Genomic DNA, 20,639 nt, shown 5'->3' on the forward strand with positions numbered 1-20,639 from the left:
TAAACGTATAAGATTACAATCTATACCAGAACAGTCAGTGTTGTAAGACATCTGACCGAAAGGAAAATTTCACTTTATTTTTGGCGATCCCTCATACATTACCTTCATTAAGTAATATATATTAATTTATTTAAAAACAAAAGCCCATTATTAATATAAGATGTTATTAGTCTAGAATACTAACATTATCTATAAAATTGGTTAAGCATACCCTTCTGAAACTTGCACTTTTCGTTGAGCTTTAGGTGCAACAGGATTAAGTTCACCAGAAAATAGGGCAGCCATTTCACAAGCGATAATCTCTAACGGTTCACCACCTTTAAGTTGTTCATGAAAAAACTGAACCAGATGCAAAGCTGAACTTGCACGCTCCTGGACTTCAAGATCTGCACTGCACAAACCGAGGAAGCCTATTACAAACATGTGCACATATCTGGAAAAAACAAAAATAAATAAAGATATGTCTACTAAAATAAAAAAATTAATACACCACTACATTAACAACTTTTATTTATAACCAATCATTTGTTTTTTAATTAATCATTTAACTGATTTGATAAAGTTCATAATTCTTTTCTATTATGTACTAAAAATTTTAATTTCAAAATATTTACTACATTTTATATCCTCAATTACTTGTTCCACATACTCTAATCTTTGATTTTCCCAGGAGATTTTACTCTTTCTCTCTCCTTCTAGTGACAAAATTAAGTTACTTTAAGACTATTAATTAAAAACTACAGATGATCAGCCTTGTTCTTTTGGTAAGATTGTACTCTATGCTTTTCCTTCTTCAAGTCATCTTCAAATATCTTCACTTTGTAGTCTTATTGATCAAATTAATTTCCAAAATATTCCTATAAAGTACATTTCAATGCATTATTCTATTCCATCCTGGTTTTCTACAGTATACACTTCACTCTTATAAATCACAAAGCTTTGCAAACATTTTCTGGTGAACTTCTGTTTTTGCAGAGTTTAAGTAATATTTCCTTAATATTTTTTTTTATATTTATTATTGGGTCCTGAGCAAGACAGCAAACCATCCCCAAATCAACCTGATTATTAAATCATTCCTTCTAATCACCTACCCTCTTTCCTCGATTTCTCTTTCCCAATATCGATTCTAGATGTGTAAGTCTCGTCCTAATACATTCTCCTTGCATTTGTTGAGGGGGGTCTGCCAATTCAGAAACTGTTTATTTATAAAAATTATACATAAATAATAAAAATGCTTATATATTTTATAATACATAAATAATAATTTACTTTATAAGTAGGTGAAACTAATGTTTAATTAACTTCTAAACATGAAAGGCTAATGTAAGAAAATTAATTTCTATTAGTTGAAAAACTCTACGGTATGACATAAACACACATGTTTATATGTTCAATCTAAATATATAAAGAGATCACACAAAACTGTTATATTTTCAAATTAATTATCTAAATAAAACAGATAAAGTATGTTTGTTTATCAATAGAAAATGTGATAAATAAATGTCATTACACAATCAAGAACATTTAAACGAATACATTTTGTCATTGGATGTATTTTACAGTTTCAAAAAAAATTAATGATGGCAAAGAATCATATAAAACATTTAGGAAATCTTTATATATCATACAAAGTAATGAAAAACAACTTCATACTATAATGAAACAGCATAAAACTGTCTCATGTAAAAATAATATCAGTTATTTATAAATAAAAAATCTTATATTTTTAACATTTTTGGCGAACTAATATTTAAAAAATGAATCCCACTCAGGCCCACCCTTGTTTTTTGAGACTTAAAAGTTTATTTATTAGTGTAATTATTTACTTCAATAAGTCGTCTTGATTTGGCACAGTTATTTAACAAGGCTAAAAAATTACAGCTTACAAAAAGAAAATTTGTGTACCATGATGCCCCCTAGTCCAACGCAGTCGAAAATATAGTGTGTCCATAAAATAATGAATGACAGATGAAACAGCTTCAGTGATTCTTTCTTTTAAATGGTCCAGATTTTGAACATGAATGGAATACACTTATGTTTTACATAACCCCAAAAGTAGAAATCCATGGGGAGATAAGGTCTGGAAACCATGGGAACCAGGTAATTCACCCTTCTCGTCCAATTCAGTGCTAAGGAAATGTTTCATTAGGAAAATCCTGCACAACTGTGGCAAAATGTGGAGGAGCTCTGTTTAACTGAAACATGAAGTTCTCTGGTATTTGGGATGCTGCATACCCTTCTAACATATCCAGGAAGAAGTTCCCATTACAGTTTCTTCAGCAAATTAGAAGGGGGCCAATGCTTTTTTTTCCCCGGGCCGGGTATCCAATCAAGTATGCGCAGCCCACGAAAGTGTTCTTTAAACTGAAAGGAGGCCTCGCCAGCTGTTCGTCCGGCCCGGCAGGTCAGCCCCCCGGTTGGATCTTCTGTTTTAATGTGCCTGCCTCAAGCCCCCCCCCGACAGAGAACCAGGCCCGACAAAGCCGTCCCTAGCCCCCACCGAGGGAACCGGGTCTTGGTCTTTTCATTACCCAGTTGTTATGATCTCCAAACAAAGGAATGATCTTCTCCTCATAGCTGCTTGCCTTAACAAAAATATTAAACTACTAAGTTACCACGGGGCCTCAATGGCCTCTTAAAAGGGCTACATCATCTTTAGCCTTTAGTACTATCTTGGCAAACTCCTCCATTTTGTTCCAATAGTCAGCGGATCGCAGGAGAAAAAGAAGCAGATTCTCCAGATTTAATTCCTGCAGCCCTGAACGTCGTCTATGTATAGTCCATCTATTACAGTGGAACAGAGTATGTTCGGCAGTATCCGAATCCTGGCAGAACATGCAAATAGATGCTGGTCTTCTACCGAATCGATGTAAATAATATTCGAAACTACCATGCCCAGATAGTATTTGAGTAAAATAATAACCAACCTCACCATGTCCTGTATCAAGCAACATCCCCAAGTCGGGTATCAACCAAAATAAAAAAAATAATAAGGATGGTCAATCGATAGGAAATGGCCCAATTCGTATAGATCCTGAATGGTTTTGGTCTACGACCAACGGGTAACAAGATATGAACATTTAAAGTTACCCCCATATAAAAGTCTGTAAACACTTTCAATTCAGTATACCTACTGTTATTAGTGAAAAATTTTCAGTCCTTGTTTACGTTAAATACAGTGATGTCACTCTCCTGTATTAACTTGCACGAAATCTCCACTACAAAAAACAGAAATAACTCCGTTGTCTAATTTTCCCAAAATTTTAAACACTTATTTGTATATCCATCCTCGATGTGAATCCAAAATTTACGTTTAAAAAAACAAAAAAGTTTTTAAAAAAATTTAAAAAACTTAGTAATCCGTTAACCAAAAATTCTATTTTTTCTTTAGACTTGTCCAGTAATCCAATCACAATGTTAAACAGCACTTTCCTGATAGATAAAGCCGAAACACCCCGATCAAAAAGCAAAAAACAGCGGAGCGAAAATAGCACGTCTTAACTCTGTTGAACAGTCATGCTGATGCAAACATGAAACATTGCTTCATCATTGAAAATGGTCATGTTTAACTAAAAAATCTTCACCCTGCCACAATGTCTACAGCAAAATCAAATTGTTTCCCTTTGTAGTAGAGCTATTGTAACACCTGAATTTTGTACGCAGTGAAATGTAACAGTCTTTTTAACACCTTACGAACAATTGATTTAGGAATGCCCAACTTGCTAGAACACTTCTGCATATACAAAACTTTTTTGCACTGCTTCAATCATTTCATCAGACACTGATGGCCATCGTGGATGTGTTTGCTTCAGTAGGCTGCCTGTTTCTTTGAGTTGCTTGTCTCATTGCCAAATGTTATTTTCATGCGATGGGGGTCTTCATTGTACACACAATGGTATTCACGCCTAACATGTGTAACTGTCTCAAACATAGCAAGCCATAAAACACATTGAATCTTCCTCTGCACTGCAAACATGATGACTAACACACATGTTTACTTGAGTGTACTGGAAACAACAACGCGTACGTGCTAGCTTTCAACACATACACTTGGAGTGTTTGTTTTTCATTTAATATACAGTTCATCTCTCTACAATGCTTTGTTACAAAGATATAACCATTTAAAACCCAAATATTATTTTGCAGACACAGTTTGCATGTATACAGCCAAATATCTGGGCTAAATTTCAACTTTTTGGTCAAAGAGTTTTTGAAATACAAAGTAAATATTGTTTACAAATAACGTTGAATGTCCCCCTTGCCGCTACATGTAATCAACTTAAAACATCAAAATTTTAAATAACTTAATAAGTACTTTCATACTAAAAGCTCAATTTTTTGTGACCACTAAGGCAACGTCAAAAATTCAAAATGCCAAAAACTAAACTACCCTTTGCCTCTTTTAATTCCGACCAAAATTTAATGACATCAATACCCCACAAAAAAAATGTTTTGAGCCACTTTGGAAGAATTTATGTTGAGCCAATTTGTTAAAATTAATTAAATACAGGCCAATATCAATATTACATACATTAGGTGTACATCTGAAAATTTCTATTAAAACTTTTTCCTTTAAAAGCCTTGAAACATAACATTTTTAGAAAACCAGACCAAAAATTTCTGCCCATTGCTGCTATGCTTTTCCTTTATAGCTACGGTAATGCAGTAGCAGCAACAGTGCTACAGCTGGGAAAGTAAATATGTAAATATCTGCTTTAATTATCCACTTTCAAAACAATAATGTAAATAAAAATTAATAAAAGTAAAAAAAAACTTAAAACATATAGACAAATAGTAATTATATTAGATATAGTATCAAGATAGCATCATGACTGGCTGGTGATTTAGTCAGCAAAACAGTAACCACCTTAAGAATATTTTGAACATATACAGCTTGAACATGACCAGACAAGGAATTCACTCTACCACCAAGCATTGCTTCTAAAGTTGCTTCAGCATTATCCAACTCCCTATGAAAATAAAAATGAAGTCAAATTATTAAATTTTCTTTTAATAAAATAAAATAAAAAAATTTTTACAAATAAAGATTTTACTAAAGCCACAGTTACTGTAATTGTAGTCAACAAAATAATATTTAAGACGTGAAAATGATTTATAGAAAAATAAAATACGTAAAGGTGCTCAAGAGAAATAAAAATTAGCAGAAAGGCAATAAATAAAATGTGAATATGAATAAACATGGAGATTTGTTTTAACACAAAAGAACGATTTTGTTACGGTCGAGTAACTTACACAGTTTCAGAGAAATTATACTATAACAAAAGTGCTTTTTGTGCAATTTAAAGTAAATTTCATTGAATATCCTACATTTGCACAAATATCTTCTTTAAATAGTAAATTTCCCAGTTTGAATTGAAGACACACACTGGATTCTATTCCATTTTTCCCATATTATCAAATTCATATCCCATCACTAATGTAATTAATATTAGGATATTACTTGTAATTAAATAAATAAATACGTATAAGAAAAATATATATTGGGTGTATCTCTCTTTAACTATGGCACATTACTTTGGTAAGTCGGGAAGAATTTGTGTGACAATAAGAAGCAGACAGGAAGTAGTACTGTCTCTAAAATGCGAATCTGTGGGTAAGCCACACTAGGAAATGATTCTTAAGAGGATAAGCAACTATACATTACTGATCATACCAACACACACAAAAATAATATCATGCCAGACAGACTGTACAAAAGTTCTTTCTTGGAATATATTTATCTTAAAAAATAGTGCATATTAAAATTAAACTAAAATTTTCTTTAAAGAAGTTTCCTTTGGCAGAAATATAGGTGGCACAAAAATCACTTGACACTTATTTATAAAAGTACTGAATTTATTTCATTTTATTTAGTACAGACAATTATACTTTATGTTCAAAATATTTTCAATCTTCATTAATACATTTTTGCAATCTTTTGGGATTACTGTTACACATTGTATGACAAAGTTTTCTAACACTGTCCAAATCATTGAATGCGTCGTAAATGTAATCTTTCAGTTCGTCAAGAGTACGAGACTTTCTAGAATAAGTAGCTATTATTACAGTAAACAAGAACATAACGCTGACCGCAATCTGATTTTACAAATGCTGCTAAATTATGAAATTGAGGTTGTCTCTATTCACAATTACACAAAACAAAATTCATGGATGAAGTAATAGAATAATTTAAAAGATTTTTAACTTGGAGGACACTCACAGGACAAAAAATAAAAATACTTAATTTCATCAATGATACTATTCTAGCTGACTGGTTCTGGAAATGATTTAAATGTTAATAAGAATAGGTTCAATGTCAGGGATTCATTGTCAGGGAGAAATTCAATTTGAAAAAATAATAAAAATTTGATGATGAGGAAAATAATGAGATAAACTCAACAAAAAAAAAAACAATATTCATTTAGAGCATGGCAACAAAATACTTATCAGTAGTATATACAAAAATATTAACAACTAAGAATAAAGGTTCTTGTAATCTGGCGATAAAGATAATCTTCAGAAATATGTTTTTTGACAGCATTATCTACAGAGGGTTTAAAAAGAATCCATGAGAAAAAATTTAGAATACAGTTGAACATTAAAGCATACTGATTATATTAATTTGGTTATAGAAACCATAAAGGAAGACAAAAATTAGAGGTAAAAAAAAGTGAACTGCAATGGAAGATTACCAAGGATGAAATACGTACTTCTATATTCTTCAATAAACCTACAACTGCAATAAACCAACATATCTAACTAACAGATATAAATCATATAACAGTTTCAGAAACTAACTGAACTGGAATGGTAATGAATTAGCTGAAGGTATATAAGCCAATCTACATAATAACATCTGTAAATAGAATTTAAGAACTGTATGTGCAACACCAAACTTAATGGTAGCGGATAAGACTTACACTTAATATTTGCATAATCTCATAAGTCATGTTATCATTAACAAAAAAAATAATAACAATAGTAACAACAATTAGGAATAAAACACTACAATTAAAAGAATACATAAAAAGATTTACTCACAAAGCAAACTCTCCACAAATCCAAGCAGCAGCATAAAGTACATCAGCCATTTTTGATCCTGGTTGTGTAAGTATGTGTGCAGCCTCTAACAACTGAGCCATTTTTTGTACAGCAAATCCTCTTATAGCCGTACACGCACTGCGACAACTAACATTTGAGCAGCTACTAATGGGCCATGTTGTGTACCTTCCATTCTAGTTAAATCTACCAGTACACTTACGTATCTGTTAAAAAAAAATTAAACAAGTAAATACCATAACAATACCGATATGAATTAAAAAATGATATTGAATCGTTCCACAAAAACAATCTTAATATAAGATCCTAAATACCAATAGCAAGTATGGAAACTATAATCCGGTAATTTAATGTCAGCAATCTACTGGACCAGTCTATTAAATGAACAATACAGGAAACACAATGCTTAAGAGTGGACTTACTAGTTTTGAGGCTACAATTAGAAAAAAAAATGCTGCAGTCTTGACACAATACTGTTAAAACGAAGTATATTGCAAAGTTTCCCTTGTATTCTAATTAATCAGAGCAATACTGTACCGGTAACTAGCCTACTAGTTTTCAGAGCATAAGCCTCAATAATAATTGTTTTAATGCCAGACTTTTAATAATGGTTTCATCTTCTTAATTTTTCTTTACAAAAGTGCATTTGAAAAATAACTATCCATACATCTATATAAACATATATACTGAGGCAATTTTTTTCCTTGTACTGCGATTAATGTTTTTTGTAGTTTGGTTATACTGCATTGTGTGCAATTTGCTTCTGTGAGCCAGTCAGGCCGATGACCTTAAAATGAGAATGTTTGTCATGTTCTTCATTATTCATTGTGTGAACACACAATGAATGAAGGTGGACGAACGTCCACCTTTAAATGACTGAAACCGTTTTTTTTTCTGTTTTATAACAATGAATATTTCTTGTTAACTACATCTTCTGTTAGAACAGTAGACCAGTATTCTGTTTGAATTCCAGGTACACCAATTCCTAATCAATATAGTATAAGGGTGTTAATCGAGAAATTTAGGAAATCAGGAGAAGTAAAGGAATATAAGTAAATTAGTAGAATTACAGTAATCAATGAAGAAAAACTGTAAGACATATCAGCTAGTATGTGACGTAGTCCCAAAAAGTCCATGTGAAAGTCACCCTAACAGAAAAACTGCAAGTTACAACTGCACACAACACATAAGGCAGTTCATAAGAAGCTCAGTCTCATCTGAAACCGGTTCAAATTTATCAACTTCAGACTGTGGAAAATGAACTCAATTCTGTGAATGGTTTAAACTGTTTCTACAGACAATTCTAACGATGTTTTGGATTATGTTTTCTACACTGAAGAGGCATGGTTTTATTTATCATGATATACGTACACAGAGAACTCGTATTTATGGTCTTCCAACAACCCACAACCATACATGAAAGTCCTCTACGTGATCAGAAGATTGAGGTGTAGATAGCAATATCCATGAGAAGAATAGTCATTACAATATTTTTCTAGAAACAATAATTCAGCTCGTTATTGTGAAACAGTTCACCAGATAACAGGAAGGTAAACAAGGATGAAATTTATAACGTTTAGATTCAACAAGTTGGCACAGCTACACATACAGCCAGGCAATCCATTAAGTTGCTGAAGTAGGTTTTTGGAGATTGAATCATTTCTAAGGGCTTGTGGCCACTACATTCTACGGACTTAAGCATGCTGGATTTTTATTTCTGGGGTTATAAGTATACAGTTATAAGTATTTCAGATATATACAGTAATGTTTGTCAAGGAAAACCTCCACACCTTCTTGGAACTTCAAACTGCTATTCGTGATTTCACCAAGAACAATCCACTAAACAAAACCGTGACAGTCTTTGACAACAAGAAGAAATGAGTGCAGATATATCTGGCTGTTCATAAAAATTATTTCCAGGTGCATTAGTGTATGACGGGTGTATATTACTTTTTGAACACAATGTATATCAGTCAAATAGAGCAGGTTAATTGTTAATATCTAACTAGCACCTTCAAACAATAAATTTTCAGGTATTCCAGTTGGAACACATAATTCTCAGAAAATAATTGGATTACAAATTAATTTTTAAACATCTTTAGAGCTCAATAACATAAACAAACCATAAAGAATTAGAACAGCAGATTATTCAAATGAAAATGCCACAAATCAAATTTGTTTTAGCATAAATTACATTATAATAATAATAAATGTTCAGTTTTCAATAACAGACACATGGAACACAATTAAAATGTCTACAGAGTTACTTACAGATAAAATATTAAATATCATCAAACCACCATTTAGTTACTGCTATTATTGTACAAACTAGTAAAAATCATTATGCAAGACAGTTAATTAAAATAATAAAAATAAGGGTACAATAAAAATTAAACTACCATAAATAAACATACCTACCATTCAAAATTAGTAATGTTTTGTGAGCAGATGTCAATTATTTTAGAAAGTAATTCATCTCTATATGTTGTACCTTTAGCTTTATCCATATGTACTATTAACTTTTTAACTATTTCCATTAGTTTTCTTTGAGACCTAAAACAAAAATTTTTAATTAATAACTCCCAAGTTTTTATTTTTAATGTCATTTGTTATCCATAATCTTTGTCTAGAAGAAAACAAAATTAGATTTACATCGTATCAAAAATATTGCTTCGCATCAGAATATTATAAATTCTTTTCTATTTTTGCAACAAACATTCTGAAAAACAGCTAGGATCAAAGACAGATTCATCGATCAAATATACACATAAAACTATAAGGCTTAAGAAGCTGGAGAAGAAAGATCTCATTAACACAAAAAGTAACTGATAAAAACACACTTTCAACATATATAGAAAATTAATAATGATAAGATACTTATATTCACAAACCCTCAAACAATCTGACTTAACTTAAACTGTCTACGTTTAGAAATAAATTCCATAGAATATTTAATAAATACATATCATATGAAGACCAAATAGAAAATAATATTCTAAAATATCTACTATGCAAGTACTGGTTTGCTTTGAAGCTTCTTAAAAAAACCGCTTAACTTGTCACATTTATTAAATATTTATTATGCCTACATATATTGTCATAAAAGTATACTGTCATCTCTTGGAGCTCCCTCAAAAAGTCAGAATTAGTTTTTAAGATAGAAATGGGCTGTCAGACCATTATCTTGTGACTGGCACCTGTACTTATGGATTATATAGACCGATATTTAGAAAATTAAATATGTTACTTTATCCTTGTGATTATATTTATTAAAAAGAATGTTCACTTATTCTTAAAAGAAAAAGAAAGAAGAACAATAACAACCACCTTTAGCAAACCAGACAAAAAACTGTTTTCATGTAACTCAACACAAAATTTCAGCATAAGAGAAATGGCTTTATTATATTTCTGTTACCATTTTTAATAGATTACCAAACCATTTGAAAAATTTCCAACCTATTTATTTGGAATACAAGTAAAAGATTTTCTTTCACACAAAAAGTATTACTCTGTCGATAAACTTTTAAACAGTACTATTTAAAAATAAAAGCATGATGATCTATCTACACCCCATTCAATGTGTACATAAATATGTGATCAAAATAATTTTCAACAGCATCTTCTGAATTTTGAAGTTTTTTTTATATTTAGTAACTTCTAGTATTTAATTAAAAATTTCATGTATTTTTATTAAAATATTAATAGACTTTAATCATTTTTTTCTACATTTATAATTTACCTTTAATGATGTGATCCATATTTTATTATGTAACAATCAGATAACATTTTACTTATTTACCGCACACAGTAACAACATATCATCTTACTCATTAACTCACTATTGCATAAATTAAATAAAAATAATAAAACAAAAATACATCACAAAAAACAAAGACTGGAGAAAATAGCTCGTTTTCATATACCATTCAGAACGTAAAGGGAAACAATAAGTTAAATATTAAACACAATCACCAATTAAATATAACATCCCTGAAAATAGAACTGCTCTGACAGCACATTTTACTGAAACAAGATTCAGCTTCAGAGGTGTAATGAATATTAAAAGTCCTCCTTGGAATATAACAATCATCATTTCAGAACTGTCTCGTAGATGCATAACATGAATCTACAGACATTAACAAGAACCTTCACATTAACCACAAAAAGACCACACTAAAACGTGCTTTAACTAATATATAAATATACAAAAGCACACCATACAACTAAACGAGCGCAGATCCAACACACTTTCTGACCGATTTCTAAAGTATATCTGGCTAACACAAAAGAAAATTCCTACCGATAACATCAACTGAAGCTTGCAAAGAGCAGTGTCAGACATTAAAAATGCCACTATAGCATTTTCTTAATTAAGCTATGACATAACTTAATGTTATGATTTAAGTTTTAAAACTGAAAATGTTACGATAAAAGTTTCAAAACGTAATTTAATAAGGTCTGTTTGATTTGCCATCAAAAATGTCAATAGATATTAATTACTACCAATCATGGAAAAACAATCAATATGTTGCAATTAATGTAAAAAAAAAAAAAAAAAAAAAAAAAAAAAAAAAAAACTGTAATAAGCAAAATAAGTTTCAATAATAAAAAAAGAAAGAAATGAGAAATTTTCTACCAACCAACAGGGAATACAATAATTCTATAACTGAGACACAATTCATTCTAAATTATGTTGATTATAAAAATTATAACAAGAAGAGAATCGGTATAAAAGGGCAGTTACGGTGACTTATGAAGTCTGTTCAGAAAATAACTGAACATTTTCAATTACACGCCAAGGAAGATAGTTAGTGATGAGCAGTTGGCACCATTGTGTTCCGCATAATCTCCTCTATAACCATATGTTCTTGAAATGCTGATATCTCATTTAGTTTTCATGTTATTATTATTTGAGTGGAGCGTGTTTAAGTGCTAGTAGTGATTTTTGTAATGTGTGATTTTCGAGAGCAACGATATAACGTAAAGTTTTGCGTGAAATTGGGGAAAACTTTCACATGACATTTAAACTTTTGAAACAAGCTTACAGAGATGATGCTCTAGGTCTTACGTGATTTTAAAAATGGTTTTCACGATTTAAAAGTGGTCGTAAGTCAACTGAAGATGACCCTCGACCAGGAAGCCCTTCTACTTCAATTGATGACACCCGTGTTTAGAAAATCAATGATCTGGTATGTGCAAATCACCGATCGATTGTTAAAGAACTTGCAGAAGAGGTTAGCATCTCAATTGGATCATGCCGTGATGTTTTGACTGAAAAATTGAATATGCATCCGGTTGCAGCAGATGACCAAGCAGCAGAAAGAACATCAAGTGGACATTTGTCGGGAACTTCTTGAACAAGCCAACGATGATAAAACATTCATGCGAAGATCATAACAGAAGACTAAAGCTGGGTTTACGGCTACGACATCGAGACAAAAGTTCAATCATCACAATGGACTGGCAAAGGATCGCCACACCCCCAAAAAAGCATATCAGTCTCGATCCAATGTAAAAGTGATTCTTTGTGTTTTTCAATTTTAATGGAATTGTGCATTTTTAATTCTTTCCTCAAGGTGGAACAGTGAACAGTGCGTATTATCAAGGCATTTTAAAATGGTTATGTGAAAAAAAATCCACAAAAAGAGACCAGAGTTGTGGCAAGACAGCTCATGGTTCCTTCACCACGACTATGCGCCCACACACTCAGCTTTGTCAATTCATCAGTTTCATGCCAAAAATCAGATCACTGTCCTCCCTCAGCCTCCCTAGTTGTCAGATCTGGCTTCTTGCAATTTTTTTCTAATTTCCAAAATTAAAATCACCGATGAAAGGACACCAACAATTGAAGGTATTACAGCAAATTCGTCAGAAACCTTAAAGAATATTTCATATGAAGCTACCCAGAACTGCTTTGCTAAGTACAAAAACCACTGGGAAAAGTGTGTAATTTGGGAAGGAAAGTACTTTGAAAGGGACAAGGACCAATTTATCTGTCAAATTAATAATAAAGATTAAAAAAATAAAATTTGGATATTTTCTGATCAGACATCGTATAAAGGCAAACCACTGGCTCCCTATCCAAGAATTGCAGGTTTGAATAATGTTAGGCGCAACATTTTCTTACGTACTACTGGCTACGAAATAGGGTAGCGCTATGACATAACTCTATGGTATGTCATAGAGCTACCACTGTTTTTCTTTGTGAGTATTTTTTTACTAATGAATATACATAGATAAAAGCTATTTAATAGTCTTAAGAATCCTTCATTTTATTACAAAAAAAATTTGGTAACAGAACTGTAATTATTTATTATAACAGTAAATAAAAAATTATGCCAACATATAAATTTTTACCATTACGTATAGAAGATCAAGAGCTCGTAAGCGAATGGACTCATATTTTATCATCCAGACATTGCATAGCCAAATCTTTATGTGATTGAACAGATTTTGGATGAGACTTCAATATCTTTGACATAGCAAGTAGGCCCAAATATTTTACTAAAAAAAAAGAAAAAACTAAAGTATTATAAACAAAAAATAAATTGCACTTTTTAGATTTATAACACTTATAATACTACAAAGAATTTTAAACCAATTAAAAATTAATAGTAACGTGACACTGACAAAAAAAAATTAATAAATTATCTAAAATTTTAAAGCTGAAACACTTAATACAAAATAATGAACTAAATAAAATTTTAATCACACTAACATTAAAATTATCCTGAACAAGATATATTACAATTCAGTTTCATAAATCGATACTTACAAAGATTTGTACTTTATATAGTTTCAACAATGAACAAGTTTCTTTACATATAATACATAATAATAATTTACAATATGCTGTAAAGGTAATTAATTCTTAAATTTAATTAGCAGGCAAATTATTTCATAAAATACATATTTTTTAAATCTATTTACTAAAGAAAACTATTTTATATTTATTGTTACTAAATTTATAAATATACAATACTGTTCAATAGTTTTATACATGTCACATCAGAGGTCTTTGTCTAGATATGAGGTGTCCGTAACTTAATTTATGGACACATTATTACATTATTAAAAAGGACAGATTTTAAATAACTGTATACTACACCGGCTTTAGTAACAACATTTAAATGATAAAGTTAAATTCTCCCAATAACATTCATAACCAATTTATAATTAATTTTCAATACAATTTCACTTCGTGAAAATTGATAAATAAACATAAACTCCATCCATAAGGAAATATATCTTTCTTTTGTATCACTCAATATATTAAAACACTTGCAAAAATTAGTAAAAGATACAAACTTCATATCCAGTAAGCATACAAACACACACTAAAAAGATTAAAATAAAAGTTTAAGTAATAAGAATATAGTGCATATAATGAAAATGAAAGCTTGTGTTGCAGAAGGTTGAAACTGCATTACTACATTTACAACTATCTAACATGATAACAATAATGATTTTTGTGTTTTTAATTATGCACTTTTAATTTATTGGTTTTCATGTTTTATTAGTTATAATTCATTATTACATAATTAGTATTAATAATTTAATAGAGATTGCAAAAACAAGAATTTTAATTTAGGTGTACTTTTAAACTAAAAAATTTTAACTAGTGCTTGAATGTATATTGTATCTGTAATTACACTAAATTAGATGTACAATTATTATAGTAAAATTCTTTTTTGTACAATATTTGGAATTTCTTAATATTTAGAATTTTCAAATGCTTTTTTTGTTTTCATTATTGATAGCACTATTATTATTAATTCTTACTTAATATTTTTATTACATGTCCAGTTCCTTCACAATCTTCTTTGTCTTTATTGGAATAGTCGGTCGCCTTTACCACCACTGTCTAAATATATGACAAATTTATCAGTAATTTTGTCAGTTAGTGGTTCCATCTTCTTAGATTGTTTTAACTTTTTTTTACATGTTCACAATATACTTTCCGATCATCCTTATTCATTTTTTCCTCGGCTAATCTTTTAATATCTAATATTAAAAATGTTGAGGAATTACTATCAACATTTTTTCAGAGTCGTCCATATCATCTCAATCAGATATAAATCAGGATGCCCACCGGGTTGGTCTAGTGGTGAACGCGCCTTCCCAAATCAGCTGATTTGGAAGTCGAGAGTTCCAGCGTTCAAGTCCTAGTAAAGTCAGTTATTTTTACACGGATTTGAATACTAGATCGTGGATGCCGGTGTTCTATGGTGGTTGGGTTTCAATTAACCACACTTCTCAGGAACGGTCGAACTGAGAATGTACAAGACTACACTTCATTTATACTCACACATATCATCCTCATTCATCCTCTGAAGAATTATCTAAAACGGTAGTTATCGGAGGCTAAACAGAAAAAGAAAGAAGATATAAATCAGGATGGTAAAGAATCAGGAGGAAGTGGCAAAACATGATGCCGGTATTTTTTTAATAGTTCATCAAAATGGTAATTTATTTTTGAATTTCTATTTAATTATGCGATTTAATTATGTCATACAATTGTGGTTTTAACATTGCTTTAACAGAATATTTTTCTTTTCTAACCGATTAATCATGCTACTTTTCCTAACATTTGAATCAGCAATTTTACTCCTGTACCACTGTCATCCAACCATGATTTTGTCGCCGCATAGGACATTAAAATATATGATTCATCCAAATAAACAATCTAACAATTTTCTTTTCTGCAATCAGTCATTCTTCTTAAATATTCTATCCTCTTTCATGGATGTCTTCTTTCTGACACAAAGGTTTCCTATCATTACCAGTTTTTACATTTAAAGCCTAATACTTTTAGTATAGTTGCTAGTGTAGTTGTAGAACCTTTAAAATGAATACTCTTTTGAAGTCCTCCAAGTAATTTATTTAATGCAGGCAGTTCATTATGTATAGCATGAAACTCGTTAACTGTTCATCTTACACACCTTGATCAAAATTGTCTAATTCACTAAATGGTTATGAAAGTTGTTTTTACTTTTTGGTGTGCTGAACAAGCACGAATACGATTTAGATTTAACATGAACCTACTTTTCATTTAGCAGTTTTTGAATTTGTGATCTTGAAATCCAATAAGCTGCAGCAGCTCTTCACATCTTTGAATGCATATTAAATGTCTCCTGTCTTCTAATTTTCCTAACATTATAATTTTTTTCTTTGTAAAATCATATACATTATTTACTATTTCACAAGCTTGACTACAGAGCATTGTCTTCATAAACAATGTGTGCAATAAATACTACCTTAAATCTGTTCAGGGCTTCCACCTGCCCTACAACCAAAAACGACCCACCATCCATACAAATTCAATAAAACACAAAACATTCACTAACACACCATACATTACAGAAGGAAACCATTTGTGCCAACTTCCCCCAAGAATTGAACTAAATCAGTTTATTGAAAATAATAAGCAATGACTAAACTAGTAGTAAGTTATAATTTCTAGGGTGTAAGCCTTAATACCACAAAATACCTAATACAAAATGATATTTAGGTAGATTTAAATTTTCCCATTGCAAACAAATAATAGCATTCACTAACAAAAAACCGATTCACTAATACACATAAAACATTAAACAACTAAATCGGTTTATTGAAAATAAGAAGTAAACTTTTGTATTGAATACTGATCAACTACGGGAACAAAAATTACTTAGCTATTCCATGAACATATATAAAATGGCTAAACTATTAATAAACTACTATAATTTGTAGCGTATAGGCCTATTATTTAATGACAATGTTTATCACTATAAACATCATCAGTACCAATACCCATTCATTACACAAGTGCATATAAAGATAACTCAAATGAAATATTTTGATAACCTCTATTCATTCATTTTATGACTCATTTGATGGAAAAGGAGTCTCATAATACAAGTATAAACTATTTGTTTTTGAACTGTATAGTAGGAATAAATATTTTTAACGAAATTATTGTCTGAAATTAAACAAAATGAAAAAATGAATTTTTGCTATTTATGAAAATAGTTACACACACGTTATATTGCGGAATACTTGGTTTCTGAATGAGCCTAATGTTATGAGAAAAGAGTAATATATAAAGCGCTGCACAAAGACCGTCTGCCTTGTGCAACAAAGCTTTTATTTTCATCGTATGCACTGTACATACATTATGTTTATTTTTACTGTTAAAATATTTCATAAATATATTACTTTAAAACTTTTACACTTTTCTTTATTGAGGTGTCATTTTAAAAAATTAAATTTTTTTTAAAGGAACTGTTGTATATTAATTGATTGTACATGGACACAGTTATCATTTTTTCTTAATAATTTACAATAAACTGACATGCTGATAAGTAAATCTATTCATAAGGATGGATTTTAAAAAAAAGATTTAAAGAATGCTTAGCAACTTACAAAGTTGCTAAATACGCTAAGTTACAAAAATTTTATCTGAAATGGTTTAAAAATTCTCAATTTATGAGAAGGAAGGGGGATTTGTTAAATCAAATGTGAAAAGAAGATCGAGTGGAAGGAGACCATCAATCAAAATTTTGGGATCACATGAAAGAAATTATGGCAAACATAAGGAATGAGAAGGCAGAACAAAAGATGTTGAGGTTAGAAAAGTGAAAAAAAGCCGGTAGATGGGTATGAACAGAGGAAATATAGATCGAATTAAGAATTTATACAAGGCAGTAACAAAAAACAAACTTCCCTCTAGAAAATCTAATACTAAAATATTACTTAAAGGACAACAGACCTTAAAAGAAAAATCAGATACAACAAAATGAAACATTTATCAGATCTGGTCAGCAAAAAAAACACATAATTAAAACGAATCACTTTAAACTCATAATTACTTATACAGAATAGAAAAAACTGGCAATACTTTGCATGACTTTCCTAGCTATGCTGATTACCATACAATACTTTGCTCAGCTTTTACATTGCAAAACTTTTCTGGCGGCACCAAAAAAGCTTTGCGATTGAGATAATTAAGTCTTATTTTTATTTTCATAATAAACTTTTAAATATAAGTAACAAAGTAATTCTGATTATTTTTTTTAATTTTGGGGCCCTAGTATCAACACGGCATTTTTATTGATTACGATTACCAAAATAAGATTTAATCTTACATTTCAAATAAAAAATATTTTTGATTTTGGGGGCTTTCGTAATCTACGGGACAGTAAAAGGTTATCCTTAAAACGATTAATAAATTTAAAAAAAAGATTGTTTAAAAATATTTAAGAATAAAATATAACTTTTATGAAAGTAATGAAAAAAACTGCTTCTTATTTTAGGTCTAGGGTATACTACAGAAGCCAAAACTATTTTAATTGCCCAAATTGACAAAAAAAAAAAAAAAAGAAGAAGGCATTTATAATACAAATTAAGAGTTAGAATATTACATTTTTTAGATGTAGGATTAAAAATAAAATTTTTGTAAAAATATTCATATATAGATAGGTTAACCTTATTAAATTTGCTTAAGTAAAGTTTTCTCTAAATCTAACACTCCTTCCATGAAGGATAAAACAAAAACATATACATTTTCAAAAAACCTTTCTGTGTAAGATCCAGGGTTTATAATTTTGGAAAATTATGTAAAAAAATGCAATTTTTTTTTTTTTAAATGTCAAAACTGAATGGAAACAGCAAAAAACATATATTTCAATTTCAATTTCAATTGGTGGGGATTGATTTTCTGGAAAAAAAAACATTTTTTTTTATTATTTACACATGCAATGTAGTAACAAATTTGCTAAAGTAATCTACTTCCAAAGTGGCTCGGAAGAAAATTGTATTTTTTTGCAATATCCGCAACCCTGAACAAATTCTGTAAATAAATTAATATGGTCATTTGCCCCGTGTGAAGAAATATTCAAACCAAATTCTAACAAAACTGGTTTGATCAATGTTGAAATATAAGGCTAAAAGCAGTGTTACACATACATATACATATACACACATATATATTTTTTTGGACTAAATGAACTAGTTGGACTGTAACACATAAAAGATTTTCAAAAACCCGATTCCCCATTTTTGATATGACCCCCTACATAATTTCCCCTTTCAAATAACTATTCTAGGTAAATCAGTTGGGAGGTAGTAAACACAGAACAGTAATGTTCTGTGTTTACTACTTTGGCAACAGGATGCCAAATTTAAATAAAATTCTCTCTTGTAATATTTGTATTTCAATAATTAAACAAATTTTGTTGTACGACTATATTTAAAATATTTAAACGGTATTGTATATTGTTTTTTAATGTAATGTTTTATAAATCTAATCCTCTTATGCTTAAAAATAAAATCCAGCACAATTAGTAAAATTAGTGTAACTATTCTGTAGTCAGTTAGCTTGTAGAGTGAAGAATAAACAAACATTGCATTTGTGTTAGATTTCATCATGTTTCTGCCGAGTCGCTTCCCTTATATCAGTGCTGATTCAGAACAAGGCTGTATCTATATACAACACAATAATCATAACTGATATTAGTCATCATATAATTAGTCGGTCATATGGTACTCGTGTAATCAAATATTTATAATATTATGCCTTTCAGTTTATTAAAATCATTGATCTTTTCGTATGATTACTCGTTTTATATGCATCAGGAGTTACAGGAGATGCTTCTGAATCGGCCACCTGAACATCTGAATGCGCAGTTTGTTGACTTCAACTTATAAGCTAACTGAATAAGATATAATTAGTAAAACAAAAAAATAATAAATATAACTTACAATTTTGATCAGAATCTTCAATAAGAATCCTTAATTTTTGAACACATAACTGAAAAAAGAAAAAATGCCATAATACACTTGCAAAAGAATGAAATGATCAGTACAAATATGTAATATTATAGTTTCAAACAGAAAATGAAGTGTAAAATTTAAAAAAAAAAATCATCTACACGAACTACCTTAACTAAAGAAGAAAAAGAATCAATATTAATTTTTTACAGTACGAAAATTAACAGTTAAAGAACAAAAATAATACAACTATTAAAATTATGGATTATATACCAAATTAGATATACTAATATCAAACTAATCACAAGACAAAAAATTATAGTAACCACGGATTAACAAAGTAATACAGTATTATTAATGATTTACATTTTACTAAAAAACTTAAGAAAATATAAAAGAAAAAACAGCTCAACAAAAATAAAATAATAAACAGCTTTTTTAACATATTATTAACTTAAATCTTTAAAACTATATTAATATATACAGAAATACTTATAAAAATTAATTTTCAAGTTTTTTTTTTTACTATAAAAAAGTGAATAGTACTACTAGGCAGTAAATCAAAATACATATTGTAGTAAGACAGATAAAACAGACCTGAATAACCGATTCCTACTAAAGAAGAAAGCAGTAGAAAATATAATAATGGGAGGAATCAAGAAAGGGACTAAAAGGAACCCTTTTAGTAAAGCTAACAGGTCCATTATCAATCGACCTTTGTAATACTACTTATAAACACACCTTAACAGATGTTCCGTGAGATGAGTTACTGGACCCAGAATAGGAATGCATGAGAAAGTGAAAGGGTCAATCGTTCTCACACTCAACCG

The 20,639-nt window shown here is 29.9% G+C and overlaps 1 long non-coding RNA gene and 1 pseudogene across 1 annotated transcript in view; both read right to left on the reverse strand.

The window, feature by feature from the left end:
* Window positions 1-296: 296 nt before the first annotated feature.
* LOC142320846 (AP-3 complex subunit delta-1-like) lies at window positions 297-13,429 on the reverse strand (annotated as a pseudogene).
* A 43-nt stretch (window positions 13,430-13,472) lies between these two features.
* LOC142320847 (uncharacterized) overlaps window positions 13,473-20,639 on the reverse strand; it is a 31,764-nt gene continuing 24,597 nt past the window's right edge. The window contains exons 2-3 of the long non-coding RNA XR_012755487.1: window positions 19,801-19,849; window positions 13,473-13,563 (exon numbers count right to left, since the gene is read on the reverse strand). This is a non-coding gene — a long non-coding RNA (uncharacterized LOC142320847). The remainder of the gene's footprint in view (window positions 13,564-19,800; window positions 19,850-20,639) is intronic.

The sequence above is a fragment of the Lycorma delicatula genome, chromosome 3, assembly GCF_047948215.1.
Source record: "Lycorma delicatula isolate Av1 chromosome 3, ASM4794821v1, whole genome shotgun sequence".
In the NCBI taxonomy this organism is placed as follows: domain Eukaryota; kingdom Metazoa; phylum Arthropoda; class Insecta; order Hemiptera; family Fulgoridae; genus Lycorma; species Lycorma delicatula.